Raw genomic sequence first — 18,144 nt, 5'->3', positions numbered from 1 at the left:
CTTCTCTGTAGAACTTTGAAGATTGTGCTGGCCTCAGGGCACACTGAGCCGAATCCCACTTTCATAGCACTCAAGCCTGCCCCTTGAAACAAGCCACTTTTGCCCCGCTCAGTGACGTTTTTGGAGGTTACAAAAATTATTCCCTTACTGGCAAACGCTAGGTGGGAAGAGAGAAGTGGATGCACAAATATAGAAATGTATTTGTTTCTACCACTACATTCCACAGTTTTTTTCGGATATATTCCGTTTGTTTCCAAAAATAATATTTTCTTGCTTTGCTGTACTTGTTAAAGAACAAATCACATTTGGAAAAAAAGACCTCTTTTTATAGGCATTTTCAGGAGTGGTCGCATAAATATTCCCTGAAATTGATCTTCACAAGGAGAAGACCTTACTCCATGAACAGTCTAGAAACCATGGAGCAGTGAAGCAAGCAGAGGGTATGATCTCCGCCCTGTGCAAGGCCTGTGCAGGGCCGACCCCCAGAAATCGGGCCGGCCACAGGTGCTGAGGGCTGACTTCCTCTTCTCTTCATCATTCCTAGAAGTTGCAAAAAACAACATATGTTCTTTCAAGGCACCGCTTCAAAACCTGTAAATCCAATTAAAGGATGATTGTGGCTATTATTCCCACTGCCTGGGATGGCTGCTTATAATATTTTAGCATCTCTATGGCATTTTTCTTATTGAATGTTAGAAATTTCCCTGTGTTCTGAAGCCAGCTTCTTAAATTTTAAAATACGTTGTAAAAATTTTCGTGAGTCCTTCACTCCTTACAATGTCATTGTCCATGGCTTCCAAGTACTTCTTTTTTTTTTTTTTGAGACAGTCTTGCTCTGTCACTCAGGTTGGAGTGCAGTGGTGGGATCTTGGCTCATTGTAACCTCTGCCTCCTGGGTTCAAGCAATTCTCCTGTCTCAGCCTCCTAAGTAGCTGGGATTACAGGCGAGTGCCACCACACCCAGCTAATTTTTGTATTTTTTGTAGAGACAGGATTTCGCCATGTTGGCCTGGCTGGTCTTGAACTCCTGTCCTCAAGCTGCCCACCTTGGCTTCCCAAAGTGCTGGGATTACATGTGTGAGCCATTGTGCCCGGCCTGGCTTCTGAGTATTCTATCATCATTTCTTTGTTGGGTATTTGGGTCTTTCTCCTCCACCCCCCTCAACTTTTGCTAATCATTCACAATGCTGTAGTGAACGTATTTGAGTATCTGTCTTGGCACACATCCATGATTCTTTCCTTAGATAAACTCTTGGAAGTAAAATTTCTGGGTCAACGGGTATGTACACTTTTAAGACTATTGATATGAGTTTATGTAATTGGCTTCAGAAAGTTTGTAACAGTTTGTATTACTATTATCATTGCATGAAAGGGCCTTTTCCCCCCATATTCTCACCAATACTGGGTATTAGATGTTTATCAATGTTGGTCAGTGGCAGTTAGGTAAAAAATAGTATTGGTTCAATTTTGAATTCTGGATTACAACATTGCTTCTGTTTCTTAAGTAATCTCTACCACCTTTAACCCCTGGGGGGCACCATCCTCATTACTAAGGTTTATTAAACATGTACTTTGTGCCAAGCACTTTGCATATATTGCCTCAATTATTTCTCATAGGAATCTTTATGTAAATTGCCCTCAGTTAAAGATGGAGTAAAACACAAAGCTGAGAGTTGAACCCACACTTGTCTGATACCAAAGTCTTGACTCAAAGTTTTAAAAAATTTGTTTCAATCTTCAACCAATATCTTTGGAAGTTTTATTCTTAACCAGCCTTCCCTCCCTCCCTCCCTCCCTCCCTCCCTTCCTTTCTTCCCTTTCTTCCATTTCTTTCCTTCCCTTTCTTTCCTTCCCTTTCTTTCCTAGATAAAGTCTCAATCTGTCACTCAGACCGGAGTGAGCAGTGGCATGATCTCAGCTCACTGCCACCTTCATCTTCCCAGCTTCAGTGACCCTCACACTTCAGTGACCCTCACACTTCAGTGACCCTTCAGTCCCAGGCACACCACCACACCCTGATTTATTTTTGTGTTTTTATTTTTTATTTTTTATTTTTCTGTGGTGACAGGGTGTTGCCATGTTGCCAGGCTGGTCTCGAACTCCTGGCCCCATCCCCAGATTTAGATAAGCTAGAGGAGTGTTCCTGCTATTGTCATTGATTTTATACTTTGGGAGTTTTCATATAATTTGGGGTGTTAGTTTTTTCCATGGTTGAGGCTCGTCCCGTATTTTACATCTCTCCCTCTCCCTATCATAGGGCTCAGGATGTTGGATTGTGACTTTGTATTTGCACATTTGTTTCCTCCACTGGACTACAAGCTTAGTGACACTAGGAAGCCCCTTGTTATCCCTATGTCCCCAGCACCCAGAGGAGAGCTACCAGGTGGCTGCATCACCCGGGGTGTCTCATTTGCATTTCAAGAAGGAAGCAGAAGAAAGGAGAAAACATGAAGAACCAATCACATTTGTCAGCAAAGTCCACTCCCGTTTATCAGGAAAAAAACCAGTATGAGTTCTAGAAATCCCCTCAGAAATCCTTACATCTCACTGTCCAGGACAGAGTGACTTAGCCACCCCTGGAGTAAAGAAATCCATGCAAGGAAGGGGCAGATTTTGTTTTTGTTTTTGTTTTTGTTTTGAGACAGGGTCTTGCTCTGTTGCCCAGGCTGGAGTGCAGTGGTGAGATCATGGCTCACTGCAGCCTTGGCCTTCCCGGCTCAAGCGATCTTCCCGCCTCAGCCTCCTGAGTAGCTGGGACTATAGTCAGGTGTCACCATGCCCTGCTTATTTTTAAAATTTTTTTGTAGAGACAGGTTCTGACTATGTTGTCCAGGTTGTTCTCACACTCCTGAGCTCAGGGGATCCACCCACCTCAGCCTCCCGAAGTGCTGGGATTATAGGCGTGAGCCACCTTTCTCAACCTTCTTAACTTTTTGGAGATAGGTATCAACCTAATTTTTCTGGGGAGAAAATAGAGAGGCTCATTAATTTTCCCAAGGGCACAAAGCCATAAGTGGGAGGCTTATATTTTGAGTCCAATCCTCAGTCACTCCAAACACGTCTCTCCTTACATTACACCACACAAAATGCCCTTCCAGCAGAGAGCAAGGGGTATCATCTCGGGGCTTAGAGCAGATACCGTTGCAGGATGGAAGGTGGGTTGAGAAGCCACAGAGCTTTCAAAGCTTTTGGACCGCAGTGGCTGCCAGATGGGTAGGAACAGAAAAAAGGATTTGAAAATGTTCAAAGGCAAAGAGAAAAAGAGAAATGGCAAGCGAAAGAGGAAAACAAAGCCCGGTCTGCGCTGCTCTCCAGGGGGACTTTCCAGGCAGCTGAAAAGTGTGTGTGCTGAGCGGCTCCAGGTGTCCGATGGCTCCGCGGCTGCGATGACTGACTCCGTGTTTGCCACTGGGCGTCCTCGGTGCCTGGAGCCAGGCAGCTGCACGGATGGCTCTGCTTTCTCAGAAGCACTTGAACGGTTTTTGGTGTACTATATTCTGAAACCACAGTAAAGACATTTATTTGAGGTAGGTTGGGGACAGGGCAATCTGAGTCAGGGATTTTCAGAGCAACACAGTAATAGATCTTATTGGTTATAGATATTGATTTCTATACATGTAATTTATAAAAGGAGGTTTATGGTGAGGAATTGGCTCTTGTGATTATGGAGGACTTCTGCCGTATGTAAGCTGGGGACCCGGGAAAGCCAGTGGTGTGATGCAGTTAGAGTCTGAAGGCCTGACAGCCAGGGGAACCGATGGTGTAAATCCCATTCTGAGGGCAGGAGAAGGTGAGAGGAGCTGTGTCAGCTCAAGAAGAGGCAGGAAAAAGCAGAGTGTAAATTCCTTCTTCCTTGGCCTTTTATTCTATTCAGACTCTCAAGGGACTGGATGAAGCCTATTCACGTTGGAAAGGGCGCTCTATTTAAACGGAGTCCGCTGATTCAGATGCTAACCTCATCTGGAAACACCCGCAGATATACTCAGAAACAGTGTTTCATCTGGGCACCGCGTGGCCCACTCCCATTGACCCCCACGAGGGCCTTGGATATTCCAGTGGGTTCCTGGCCACAAAGGAGTTTTCCATCATAGGAGACCATCAAGCAAGACAGGAAGATGCTTCCCTCAGGGAGGGTGACGTGAATGGCATTGAATGGGAGCTTGGACCAGTTCACCTCTCAGGTCCTTCCACTGCCAAGATTTTCTGATTATTCTGAGAATTGGTGGCTTTTTCTTTCTGTTTTCAGTAGAAAGATATAGAGATTAGAAATAACGTGACAAACATTTCCCCAAAGTGAGTGTGTGTGTGTGTGTGTGTGTATGTATGACACATGTTAACCATAAGTGTGTGAGGTTGGTCCCTCCCCTTGAAGACCTTAAGACACCCCCCTCCTTTTTTATTGAGACAGTGTCTCATTCTGTTGCCCAGGCTGGAGTACAGTGGTGTGATCATGGCTCACTGAAACCTCGACTTCCTGGGCTCAAGTGAGCCTCCTGCCTCAGCCTCCCAAGTAGCTGGGGCCATAGGCGTGCCACCACACCCCACTAATTTTTTGATTTTTTTGATAGAGACGGGGTCTCACTATGTTGCCCAGGCTAGTCTTGAATTCCTGGCCTCAATTGATCCTTCTGCCTCAGCCTCCCAAAGTGCTAGGATTACAGGCTTGAGCCACCATGCCCAGCCCCTTAAGCTCTTCTTGACCCTCTGTGTCAGCATAGTGAGGAGCCCTTGGCAATGAAAGGTAGAATACACATTGTCAGTACAGGCCCTGGTAGTAATTGACCACACCCATTTTGGGTGCCAAGCAGCTGTGAAAATTCAACTGAACAAATAACACAAAAGTGAAAGTTGATTTGCTGCTCCACTGCAGAAGTGTCTCTTGCCAATGTCCCAGTCAGCAGGCCAATGACAATTGCCTCTGCCTCAGCAGTCAGCCCTTGCTGCCTTGCTTTACCATGGGGTAGGAAAATTGGGGGGAAGGGTGATGAGCTGACCAGACAGAATGTCACAATCAGAATCTATTTTCTTCCCTCTCCATTGCTGCCTGTTCTCTGTAACCTGATGGTTTGACGGCAGCTGCTTGAGAACCCTACAAATCTCAGATTTGCCAGTAAAGCAAAATAAATATATAAATAAATAAAAAAATCCATCATCAGCTCCTGGCCTCCTGACCCAATCTTGAAATGTGTTGCAAATATGCTGACACCAGGGTTGCTGTATTTAATAGCAACAGCATCAGACTCCAGCTCACACCTGCACTGGACTGGCCTCCACCATTAACGTGGTGGAACACAGTTCAGACCCTTCTGATGGTCCCAGCCCTCACAACACACTCAGAATAATACATTCAGGACTGGGGAAGGCTGAGCATGGGGGAGAAGGGATCTGTTTCCGACTTCTAATTCCTACTTGAAACTGGAAGCGATAATAATGACAATGGCCCTAATGATATCTTAAACTTCCCTTTTGCTATTAAGGATCTCAAAGAACATACCAGATGCAATTATCTCATTAATCTTTATCTGTGACTGATGGGCATTCAGTTTTAATTTAGAGAGGCAGACAGGAGGAGAGATCACTTATTCAAGACTTAGGACAAAATTACCAGGTAGGAAATGTGGCTGTCAACCCTGGCTGCATGTTAGAATCAGCTGGGGCAACTCTTGAAAAATACATGGGTGTTAGGTACCTTAGACCAGTTGCTCTGAATGTATTTAAAAGTTTTCCGGCCAGGCGAGGTGGTGCATGTCCTGTAATCCCAGCACTTTGGGAGGCTGTAGTTGAGAGGATCACTTGAGCCCAGGATTTCAAGACCAGCCTGGGCAACATAGTGAGATTCTGTCTCTATAAAATAATAATAATAGTAATAATAATAATAATAATAATAATAATAATAATAATAATAATGTTTTCCAATAACTAAATTGAGCATAAATTTTAAAATTGAAATTAAGTCAGAATCTCTGGGGTTGGGACCTGATCATCCATTTCTTTAGAAAACTTTCTTTTCTTTTTTTTCTTTTTGAGACAAAGTCTTGCTCTGTTACACAGGCTGCAGTGCAGTGGCACTATCTCGGCTCACTGCAACCTCTGCCTCCTGGGTTCAAGTGATTCTCCTGTTGCAGCCTCCCAAGTAGCTAGGATTACAGGTGCATACCACCACACCCACCTAGTAGAGATGGGGGGTTTCACCATGTTGGCCAGGCTAGTCTCAAACTCCTGACCTCAAATGATCCTCCCACCTTGACCTCCCAAAGTGCTGAGATTACAGACAATAGCCACTGTACCTGGGCTATTTAAAAAACTTTCTAAAGTACTTCTATTATGCAACTGAGATTACAGAATATATTCCTGCAGATAGGCTAAGTTCCAGCCCTCCTTGCACTTACCAGTATGTGTCATAATAAAATAGAAGTACTATTCTATTTACCCTAACATAAGTAGGTGTTTTACATGCCTTAGCATCTAAGATCATCTCTCTGGCCACTGAGGTGAAGAGAGACCTATATTTATGGATTGCTTACTTTATGATGCAGAGTTAGCTCATCTTGGCTCATGTTGGTCTTCATAGCAACCCTGTGATGTGAACATAATCTAATTTTACATATGGAACAATGTAAGATTTGGGGAGGTCACTTCCCAAAGGCACAGTGGGGAGGAATTGGAGTTTGAACCCAGGTCAGAGTCCACTGTGGCAAAATTATAAATGTGTACTATTGCCTATTCTATGTGAATGATAATTGTTCCTGATGCTCTTTTCTAATAAGGATGGGGAAGAACACATCTGTCAAGTCAAGGGCCACAGAACATGGACCTGAGACACTGTTAATCTGTTCCGGGAGGAAAAGCACATGGTGGCTGCCACTGGGGCCTCTATTTGTTGAGTTCGTGGTGGAACACAGTTAGGGTGTAATATCTGTCTGATTTTTTGCAGGGGCCAGACTGGTGAATTAAATGGAGAGATGATTGGAACCACAAACTCTGCATCCTTTAGAACAATGCTTTTCATTGTATCTGTAACACAAACTATGTATGTAATTTAAAAATGTTTAATAGCTACATTAAAAAGCTAAAAACGAGCAGTAAAGTTAACTTTAGGAATATATTTTATTTAACGTAATCTATTAAAATAAATCTAATATGTAATAAACATAAAATATTAATGAGATATTTTATAGTTTTTTTGGGGGTACTAAGTATTAATACTTCTAGTATATTACAAGTCATATAAAGTTTTAGCAGAAACACTGATTTATATTTAGGTTCCATGAAATTTACAATTGAAAAAGTAGACTCACATACTCAACTTGTTCCAAAAATATTTAAAAGTCTTCCAATACCTGAATCACACACACGAATTTGTTTTTTTGGAGACAGAATTTCGCTCTCGTTGCCCAGGCTGGAGTGCAATGGCATGATCTCGGCTCACTGCAACCTCCGCCTCCTGGGTTCAAGCAGTTCTCCTGCCTCAGCCTCCCGAGTAGCTGGGATTACAGGCATGCGCCACCATGCCCGGCTAATTTTGTATTTTTAATAGAGACAGGGTTTCTCTATGTTGATCAGGCTGGTCTCGAACTCCCGACCTCCGGTGATCCACCTGCCTTGGCCTCCCAAAGTGCTGGGATTACAGGCATAAACCACTGCAGCCAGCCACACACACAAGTTTTAACGTTTTACTAATTAAAAGAAGGCGGAGGTGCAGTGGCTCATGCTTTTCAGAGCTGTAACACTCACTGCAAGGGTCTGCGGCTTCATTCTTGAAGTCAGCGAGACCACGAACCCACCAGAAGGAATAAATTCTGACACATACCCACTATGTCTTAAACCTTGGTCATGGTTCCATTTATCATCTAGCCTCCTCAGGCTCCTACTCCAAAATGTCTCTGGATATCAATGTCAATTTGGATCTTGTGTCCAACATTCCTCAAAATGTTTGGGTTATTTTCCTTTCCCCAATTCAGTCGTCTGAGTAAATGGTCAAAGATCCTTTTGGGGGAAGAACTGGGGGAATCAGAAGTGTGTGCCTGCTGTGGTCTTATACAGTCCTTTCTCTTGAGGACCTGATCTCTCCTTTCGTCAGTGGGCTCTTGGTCATAAAAATGGGCAAGGGATGATGATGTTGGAATAACAGCCCTTAGTCATCTGATGATCCATCTGTGATTTCTTTAGTTGGTATCAATTGAGTAGTACCCTTGTTGGCTGCCTGTCTATTTTGCCCATAGGTTTCCATGTTCTAGAAACCAGCTGCATAATCTCTTTGCAGGCCCACCTCCCTGCTCCAGTCTTGCTACTCATTATAATTGAATTCACTTGGCTCCTAATGGTTCTGAGTTGCCAACTTGCTTCTGTTGTTTAGGAGTCCTTTCATCCCATTAATATTAGAGAGTCTAGTTCTGCAGTGGCCTTTCCTACTGTCAGCTGAGAGAGGAGAGCAACCACTGAATTTCTTAGTGACACTGAGGCCCTTCTCACCAGCAGATTCTTTGGGGTTTTCTTTTGGAGCATAATCATCTTTTATGATTTTCCCAGCCTTTCTTGGTATATCTACTCCAGCCTCTCCACTTTTCTGAGACTTTTAATCCTTTCTTCCACCATCAGCCATGGCAATTCCAGCATTTCCACCTCACTTCATGTGAGCATTGCCTTTTTTTGTTCCAGGAGCCATCTAAATGTGAGCTTGCACTATCTTCTATGGTTCCTGCCAGAGTCTTAGATCTTTTATCCTGGGAGAGGCTCTCAAATGGACAAATACTTATTTACCCAGCCTTATATTTCAATCTCCTGATTAAACACCATCAAAATACAATTCCATGTGCACCCTCCCAGTCCTGCTGGTACATGCTGGCTAGGTCTTGGAGCTTCTCAAGGGTGTGATTCCCTTTTTCCCCTTATCAGGCACAGTATGTCCCGGGCTGGGTTATGTTGTAATTTAACTGACCCTAGCTAGAGGATTAGTGGCTAAGAAGGGAGGTAAGGGCAGATGTCTTGTATAAGACACTGGTGGCCTTATGGGGAGAAGACTCGTAATCCCCATCCAATGGTGGAGTGTTGCTTTTTAATAGGGAAGATGGGCCACTTTTACAGGCTTGGAAAATTTGGGAAATGGGGGATTAACCCAGCTATTCAAATTCCTTGAGTCAGGGTCCCATTTTATCCTAACCACAGCCCTGATCCTGGCACAGCAGATCTTCCTAGGTTAGGAGTTTAAACTTTGGACTCAGCTATTCTGACAATTATGTCCTCTGGCTTGTCTTCAGTTTTCTGTGCCCTCCCACTGCAGCAGACAAGAACCTCTTACTGTCCTACTGAGAAGGTTGGGATGAATCCTCTCAGCTTTTGCTTTCCTCTTTTCCAGACTGCAGTGTTTCCCCCTTTATCCAAGTTTAGCTCTCCCTGATTTCAGTTACCTGTGGCCAACCATGGTCCAAAAATATTAACTGGAAATTTCCATAAATAAACAATGCATACATTTTAAATTGCATGCCATTCTGGGTGGCATGATGATATCTCATGCTGTCCAGCTCCATCCCACCTGGGACATGAATCATCCCTTTGGCCATCAGATCTATGCTGTAGATGCCACCTACCTGTTAGTTAGTAGCTATCTCAGTTATCAGATCAACAAAACACAGTATCAGTAGGGTTTGGTACTATTCACATTTCTAGGCATCCATTGAGGGTCTTGGAATGTATCCTCCAAGGATAAGGGGGGACCACTGTGTCAGCAAAGCTTAATAATAGCCATTATTATCCTTGTAATTACTATTACCGTCATATTACCCAGGCCATTTACTCAGGACCTGGAATACAGAATACATACAACAAAACCACTCTCCTCGAATAATTCACAGTTTACTGGGAAACAGAGACACACAATCAATTCTAATTTTAGAAGCCACTTACTTTAATAGGTGTGCAGGTAAGAAGGCAGACAATAGCTTTTCATTTAAAACAGTTTAAGGATCTCTGGATTAGATACCGTAGTAGACATTGGGTTGTGCCACAGATTCCCCTTCAGTGAAAGACTTGCTGCCTGCCCTAGCTGCTAGGAATGCTGTTGACAGGCAGCCTCCAAAGCCAGTTCTTCAGAGTCTTCATCCAGTTCCCAGACAATGTAGGAGTATGAAGACATGGCCATCTTGTATCAAATATCTGGTACATTGCAATAGCAAATGCACCCCCCTCTGCTGGTGTACATCCCACAAATCCACCAGCACCTGATTTTACAACTGGACTGGACCACTGCATTGTGCCAGGGCTCAGTGTTCCATCGTCCACCAGTGAGTGCTGGAGTCTCATTGCCAGCCAGATGGGAAGTGATACAGTCCCAAATTTGATCTCTTCTCATGTTTTCTCTTACATTGGTGGTACTGATTGCTGCAGGTTGGGCTCCTTGGGCAGCTGACTCAAGAGGGAGTTGAGCATGGAGTTTAGCATGTAGGAGGTTTATTAATGATGGTCCCCAGGAAGGAAAAGGAAGGAAGCAGAAGGGCACAGTGGAAGAAATTGAGCTGCTGCTGCAGGCTCAAGGACGGCTTCAGCTCACTCAGTTCAACTCTGGGAGCTAAAATGACTTCATAGTTATCTGGAATGGGGACGAGATGGCTGGGTCTGTGTACTCCTACACTATCCAGTAGCTTACTGTAGGCTCTCTGAAGGACTGGTTTTGGAGGCTGCCTGCCCACAGCACTCCTAGCAACTGGGCCAGCAAGTCTTTCATTGAAGGGGAATCTTCACGTTGCAACTCAGTGTCCACCAAAACATCCAATCCAGAGATTCTTAAACTGTTTTAAATGAAGAGCTCTTATGTGCCTCCTTACCTGCAATTCTTTCTTTCTTTCTTTCTTTTTTTATACTTTAAGTTCTAGGGTACATGTGTACAACGTGCAGGTTTGTTACATATGTATACATGTGCCATTTTGGTGTGCTGCACCCATTAACTCGTCATTTACATTAGGTATATCTCCTAATGCTATCCCTCCCCCCTACCCCCTCCATCACACAATATGACCCGGTGTATGATGTTCCCCTTCCTGTGTCCAAGTGATCTCATTGTTCAATTCCCACCTATGAGTGAGAACATGTGGTGTTTGGTTTTCTGTTCTTGTGATAGTTTGCTGAGAATGATGGTTTCCAGTTGCATCCATGTCCCTACAAAGGACACGAACTCATCCTTTTTTATGGCTGCATAGTATTCCATGGTGTATATGTGCCACATTTTCTTAATCCACTCTGTCACTGATGGACATTTGGGTTGATTCCAAGTCTTTGCTATTGTGAATAGTGCCGCAATAAACATACGTGTGCATGTGTCTTTATAGCAGCATGATTTATAATCCTTTGGGTATATCCCCAGTAATGGGATGGCTGGGTCAAATGATATTTCTAGTTCTAGATCCTTGAGGAATCGCCACACTGTCTTCCACAATGGTTGAACTAGTTTACATTCCCACCAACAGTGTAAAAGTGTTCCTGTTTCTCCACATCCTCTCCAGCACCTGTTGTTTCCTGGCTTTTTAAATGATTGCCATTCTAACTGGTGTGAGATGGTATCTCATTGTGCCTTACCTGCATTTCTATTGAAGTAAGTGGCTTCTAAAATTAGAATTAATTGTGTGTCTCTCAGTTCTACTAAACTGAATTCTTTGAAGGGTGGGACTATGTCTTATGTATTCTGTATCTCAGGTCCTGAGCAAATGGTCAAATGCCTAGGATTAGACACATCGACGGTATTTAAGAATTGTCTGTTGTTGAACGTTGAGTAGGTTTTATGGTTGACCGTCTTTGATGGGTAGATAGGCTTTCAGGAGTGCAGTTGTTGGTCATGAGAATCCAGGCCTATCACTAGGAATGCTTCTTCCCATTTTCTATCCTGCAAATGTTAATGATCACTTGCTAAGTGCCAGGTATGACTCTCGATGTTATAAGAAATGTGACGAACAGGACACCATTTTTGCCCTCAATTGGGTGACAACTTTGAAGAGCAAGACTCAAAGGAAATTAGAGCTATATCAGGTCATATTTTGAGATTCATCAGGAAATTCTGATGTCTTGGTTGGACATCTCTGAGCTGATCCTCATAATTCTAACTGTCTGGATCCAGGCCAGGCCAAAGTTAATGGAAGAGTTAGGTTTGGCTGAGAAATGAGAGAGGGTAGAACACCACTCACTTCATCGAACATAGGTGTCTTTATCAACACATCAAGAAGAATCTGTGCAGTTTGAGCCTATATAGCAAGTCTTTTATGGTGTTAAGTAGCAGTACACTGAAGTATAACACAGGCTTTGAGCATAGTGGTTTATACCTGTGCTGTTCAATATAGTAGCCACTGGCCACATGTGGCTATTTAAATATTCATTTAAAATTAATTGAGGTTGAATAAAATCACAAATGTAGTTCTTCAGTTGCACTAGTCACATTTTAAGTACACAATAGTGACATGTGGCTAATGGCTACTCTATTGGACAGAATAAATTTTAGGACATTTCCATTCCTGCAGAAGGTGCTGTTGGATGGCAATGATTTAGATGATCACTGGCTCACAGAACATTAGAGCAGGAGCTGCCTTACTCACTTATTACACTGGGACACTGGGACCTATAAAGCAGCTAAGACTGGGATCACTTGAGTCTCAGTTCAGTGATTCTTTGTTTACAGACTTCTTTCGGTTCATAGGCACGTAGACCTTCTTTAATAGTCCAAGATATCTACTATTAATATCATACAAATTATCCTTCCATGCCTCTATTCTTCCTTCCATCCATCCATCCATCCATCCATCCTTCCATCCTTCCCTCCTCCCATCCCCTGACACACTCTAGTTTTCATTCTACCTGTACTGGTTACTGGGACTATCCCAGTCAATAAGACACAATTCCTGATGAGAAGGAGATTATGTAAAACTTACTAGAGGACTTAGAAATATGATGTTGATGCAGTATGATTGGTGCCGTGATTGAGGTCGGAGCCAAGTGCAGAGAGCCCAGAGGAGGTAAGATGAATCCTGGCTTGGGACAGGCATTACAAAGGAGATGACATTTAATTTGAGTGCTGAAGGATGAACAAGAGTTTATTAGGTAAGAAGGAAGAGAAGGTATCTAGGAAGAGGGAGCAGCAGGAGCCAGAGTGTGAAGGCATGCAAGTGCACTGAGCTTGGGGACAGTGACAGTTCATTGTGGCCTCGGTGTGGCTGTGGGAGGGCTGGGGGTGCAGAAGCAATGCTAGAAGACAAGGTCTGGTCCATCTGTGTGAGAGCTTGTATGCCAGGCTGAGAGGTATGGGTTTATCTAGCAGGCAATGGGAGCCTTTGGAAATAAAAAGAAGGAGAAGGATGTGATTGGATCCATGTTTTAAGATCAGTCTTTGGAGGTGTAGGGAATGGACCAGGGGTGCAACTGGTTCACCTCCCTGGCTTTGTCCAACATGGAGTCAAACTCCTGAATCTTGCACAATAATGATGTTGTTACTTTCTTCTTGGAGTTATATCACAGATAATATCCCTCCAGTTAAACACTGTAAGCATTTCTATCTTACTTTTGCTCCTCCTCTTTCTGGCTCATTACCCACAGGACTTCCCCATCAGCCTCTCCCTAAACCACACTTTCTCCAGTATCAGATCACAAGGGAGGTAGAACAGAATACGGGAGAGAGGCCAGGAAGCAGTCACCACCACCATTGAAGCAACCTGAAGCATATGTAGCCCTAATGCTGTGTCCCTGGTGTCCTCTGTACAGCTCCTTGAGAAATGCCACTCCTGCTATTTCCCGGACACAGGTGGATCCTGGGATGATGGAGGGTCATCCGCGCTCCTGCCTGGAAAAGAGCTGGAGTCATCAGGGAAGAATGAGTCCTTCCTCAACTTGATTTTCTCCCGGAAAACTTAAGGAATGGAGCAGCGAGGAACTTAGAGAAACCACTTACCCAGTGGAAGAAAATTAGGCTGTGTCCCCATCCCCTTCTCCTGAGGAGAGAATGCTTTGTTGGGCTAACAGTTATGTTGGACTAAGAGCTATGACAATATGCAATTAATAGTAAGTTTCTTTGTAACAGATAATAGTCAAAACATCTTGAAGCCCATTCACAGAGACAGCTTTGAGGGAAGCCTCGGCTGTCCACACACACATCGAACACTGTCATTAAGCCCTCCTGGAATGACAGCAGCTATAGTTCATTATCCTGGGTGGTGGTTGTGGGGGGACTCTATTCTTTAAATTTTCTTTGAGAAAAAAATGTCTTTTAAAACTTAATTTGCAACACAACACAGGCTCATAAATGGAAAAGGATGTGGCCTGATGATTCATGGAGGAACCCAAATGATGAGGGGCTGTGCTAATTTCTGACAACTGAGTGATTTATTTAAAAAGAAAGGCCCTGCACCCCCTAATTGTATACTTCCACTGGCCAGATGAGTATGAGTTTCTCGGCAGAATTTTACATAAATAAAATTAAGTCATATCTTTGTCTGTGGATAGACATGCCCAAACACATCTCTTAAAAACCCTATTTATTTTTATGAATAAAAATAAGCCCAGTCTTTTCATTTCAATCAACATCAAACATTGCAGTTACTGATTCAACATCTATTCTGTCTTCTTCCTTATGAAGGAATCATATTTTGTTTAGGGCAAACAAGTGCCTACTTAAAAATCTCAGCCAGGAGTTGTCACTCACGCTTGTAATCCCAGCAATTTTGAAGGCCAAGATGGGAGGATAGCTTCAGGACAGAAGTTTGAGACCAGCCTGTGCGACATAGAACTCATCTCTACAAAAAATTTTTTAAAAAAATTAGCAGGACATGGTCACTCATGCCTGTAATCTCAGCAATTTCAGAGGCCAAGGTGGGAGAATAGCTTGAGGCCAGGAGTTTGAGACCAGCCTGGGCAGCATAGTCAGAATGTGTCTCTACAAAAAAAGTAAAAAAAATTAGCAGGGCGTGGTGACACACAACTGTAGTCTGAGCTACTTGGGAGGCTGAGGTGGGAGGATTGCTTCAGCCTGGCAGGCCAAGGCTGCAGTGAGCTGTGATTCCACCACTGCACTCCTGCCTGGGTGACAGAGTGAGACCCTGTCTGAAAACAAAAATAAAAACAAAATCTGCCCCTTCCTTGTATGCATTTCTTTACTCCAGGGGTGGCTAAATTACTCTGTCCTGGCCAATGAGATGTGAGGACTTCTGAGTGGATTTCTAGAACTGTTTTTTCCTGATAAGTGGGGGTGGACTTAGCTGTCAAATTTGTTTCGTTCTTCATCTTTTCTCCTTTCTTCTGCGTCCTGCCTGGAGGGCAGATGAAACACCCAGGGTGACGCAGCCACCTGGTAGCTCTCTGCTGGGGGCTGGGGACATAGGAGTGAACAAGGGGCTTTCTAGTGTCACTACGCTTGTGGTCCAGTGGAGGATAAAAATGTGCAAATGCAAAATCACAGACCAACATCCTGAGCCCTAATAGGGAGAGAGAGGGGTGTAAAATATGGGACCAGCTTGAACCATGAAAAAAACCTAAACCCCAAATTATACGAAAACTCTCAAATTATAAAGTCAATGACTACAGCAAGAATACTCCTCTCTCTTACCTAAATCTGGGGATGGGGAACCTAGGAAAACATAGGCAGCCTGTCAGCTGTAACTTGGAAGAAGCGTCAGGAGTAGAATAGTCCAAGTGTGGAGCGGTTGAATTTGCTTCTCTGAATTCCTAATCATGGTTCCTGCCTGCATCAGACCAGGCTGAACTGGACTTGGATGTGATTCTAGGAAGCATGTGAGCCTTGGCCCTCAGGAAATGTCTCTTTTGAGGATGACTATACTGCCACTACTAACCTAGGAAAATGAATGGATTTGACAGCTCAAATTGGTGGAAGAAACACTTGGACCAGCCTCAGGCACTGCTTGGGCACTTAGCCAGCTGAAACAGCCATGACTAATCACGAAGCTCATTTGGCGGCATAAAATGGACAGTTCTATTGGGGTCAAGTGAGAGGCCTGGGGAATATTCCCAGGCGTGTGCTTCCCACAATCAAAGGCAGAATGATTTTTTTAACAATGACAGGACGGGTGGCATGAACATTTCCAGTACTGTTGGCATCTTTCTCCCTCCCAATCTTTGCAATCCCAGGGGTGTTGGTAAAAACATTTAACCATCAGTGTGGTAATTGAACTGACCATTCAGAAGAGATGCTGGGTGTAACGTGGGATATGGTCTTGCCTGGGTGCACCCGATGATTTTCAAGTGCTGTCCTCTGGCTTCTTTCCAAAAGGCTCATGTGAAGTGTGCACCTCCCAGAGCACCCTGCTGTGTGTGTATTTCCAGAACAACACACAATCACACACACATCTGCCTACTGAATAGTTGTAAACCAAGACAGACACACCAATGCCAACAAGTGGCTTGGATGCTCTGTTCAAGAGGTGGTGGTCTATGAAACACGAATCCTGCAAGATGGTGTGCTGGACCAAAAAAATCTGTTTTATGGTCAAATGGATTTAGGGAAGTGCTTCATCTTCTGTTTACTTCTTGGCAATTTATAATGTACATTTATATACTAAGAGCTTTGAGGAGTCTTGCAAGAATGAAACCTATTTAATTTTGATATATAAGCATTTCCCACCTTTTCCTTTTTTTTAAACCCCTGGAATTTTCCTGCCTTTCTCCCATCCCCATAGAACCCCTGTCCATGAAACAAACTTTTGTGTTTGTACTTGGACATATAAATAACAAAATAAAACAATAAGACAAGATATGAATGCACAGCAAAAGTATGTAATTATCTGTATGTCAAGAATAAGTCTATTTTTATGTTGAACCTGAGATGGATATTTAAGGTACATATGAATTGCTGCCAATCTAGGCAGCAAGCATATCTCAAGGCACTGTTCAGCTAGGGTCAGTGTTCTTGTGATCAGTTTCTGAGGAATAAACCACCCCAAGACTTAGTGGCATTACATAACATTTATTATGCTCAAGATTTTGCAGGTCAGGAATTTGGACAGGGCTCAGAGGGAACAGCTCATCTCTGTTCCTTGATTACTGGGATGGCTCACATGGTTGGAGATGGCTGGAATAGTTCAACTGGGGATATATATCTGAGGCTATGTTTCCAAGTATCAGTTGTGTTTCTCAGTTTTTCTCCATGTCACGTCTGCCGGGGTTGCAATGTCCAAAGTGACTTTTTCACTTCCATGTCTGGTGCCTGGGTTGCAACAGCTGGAGCAGCTTGGGCTAGCTGGTCATTGTTCTCCTTCCACAAGGCATCTCTGCTCATCTAGCTTGGGCTTCCTTACAGGATGGCAGTCTCAGAGTAGTCAGACTTACATGCTGTTGGCTTCTCTCAGATTGAGTCTTGGAAGTTCTAGAATATCACTGCTTCTGAATTCTATTGATCAAGCAAGTCATGGCCAGCTCAGGTTCCAGGGGATGGAAAATGCTCCACTTTTTTGATGGAGAAGCAAAGAATTTGTGATTGTCTTTAATCTACCACAGACATCTTACTGGTCAGCTCTCTTAGACATCAGATTCTTAGCCAAAATGCCAATTGTGTCCCATCTGGCCTCAGATTTATCTTAAGCAATGCTTGGAAAAGTTCTTTTATCTTTGGATGCCACTCAGAAAACATACAAGATTAATGACTGAACCTATCTAGATACAAAATACAAAACAATAATTTAAACATCTATAAAACCACAGACTAGAACTACTATTGCATGTGGATCTAGCATTAATGCCTATTATCCTGTTTGAGGGATGAACTGTTAGAACCTTTCTCCAGACTCCAGAAAGGGTCAGAAATGCCTATGATCTGGTCCTCTCTGATCTTTCTCTCAATATCCTGTTCTCATGTCCTCCACATCTCTGTGATCCTCATTAGTTTCAGCTAGATCAGTCATATTTGGGCCTTTATATAAACTATCAAGAATACTCAGTTTCTGACTAGGATTGCGCTAAGATTTTTTTTAGACACATACACATATTTAATTTTGAGAAAGTAATACAGAAGTTTACAGCTACTATTAGGTATCTGTAAACTTTACCATTAATGACCAAAACCTCAATTACTTTTGCACCAACCTAATAGATAACCAACAACCATATTGTCACTTCCCTAGAGTTTACAAATATCAACATGCTAATCTGTGTTCTACAAAGTTTATT

The sequence above is a fragment of the Piliocolobus tephrosceles genome, chromosome 11 (assembly GCF_002776525.5).
Source record: "Piliocolobus tephrosceles isolate RC106 chromosome 11, ASM277652v3, whole genome shotgun sequence".
Lineage (NCBI taxonomy): Eukaryota > Metazoa > Chordata > Mammalia > Primates > Cercopithecidae > Piliocolobus > Piliocolobus tephrosceles.
The sequence above is the reverse complement of the archived record's forward strand: the minus strand, read 5'-3'. Positions refer to the sequence as shown.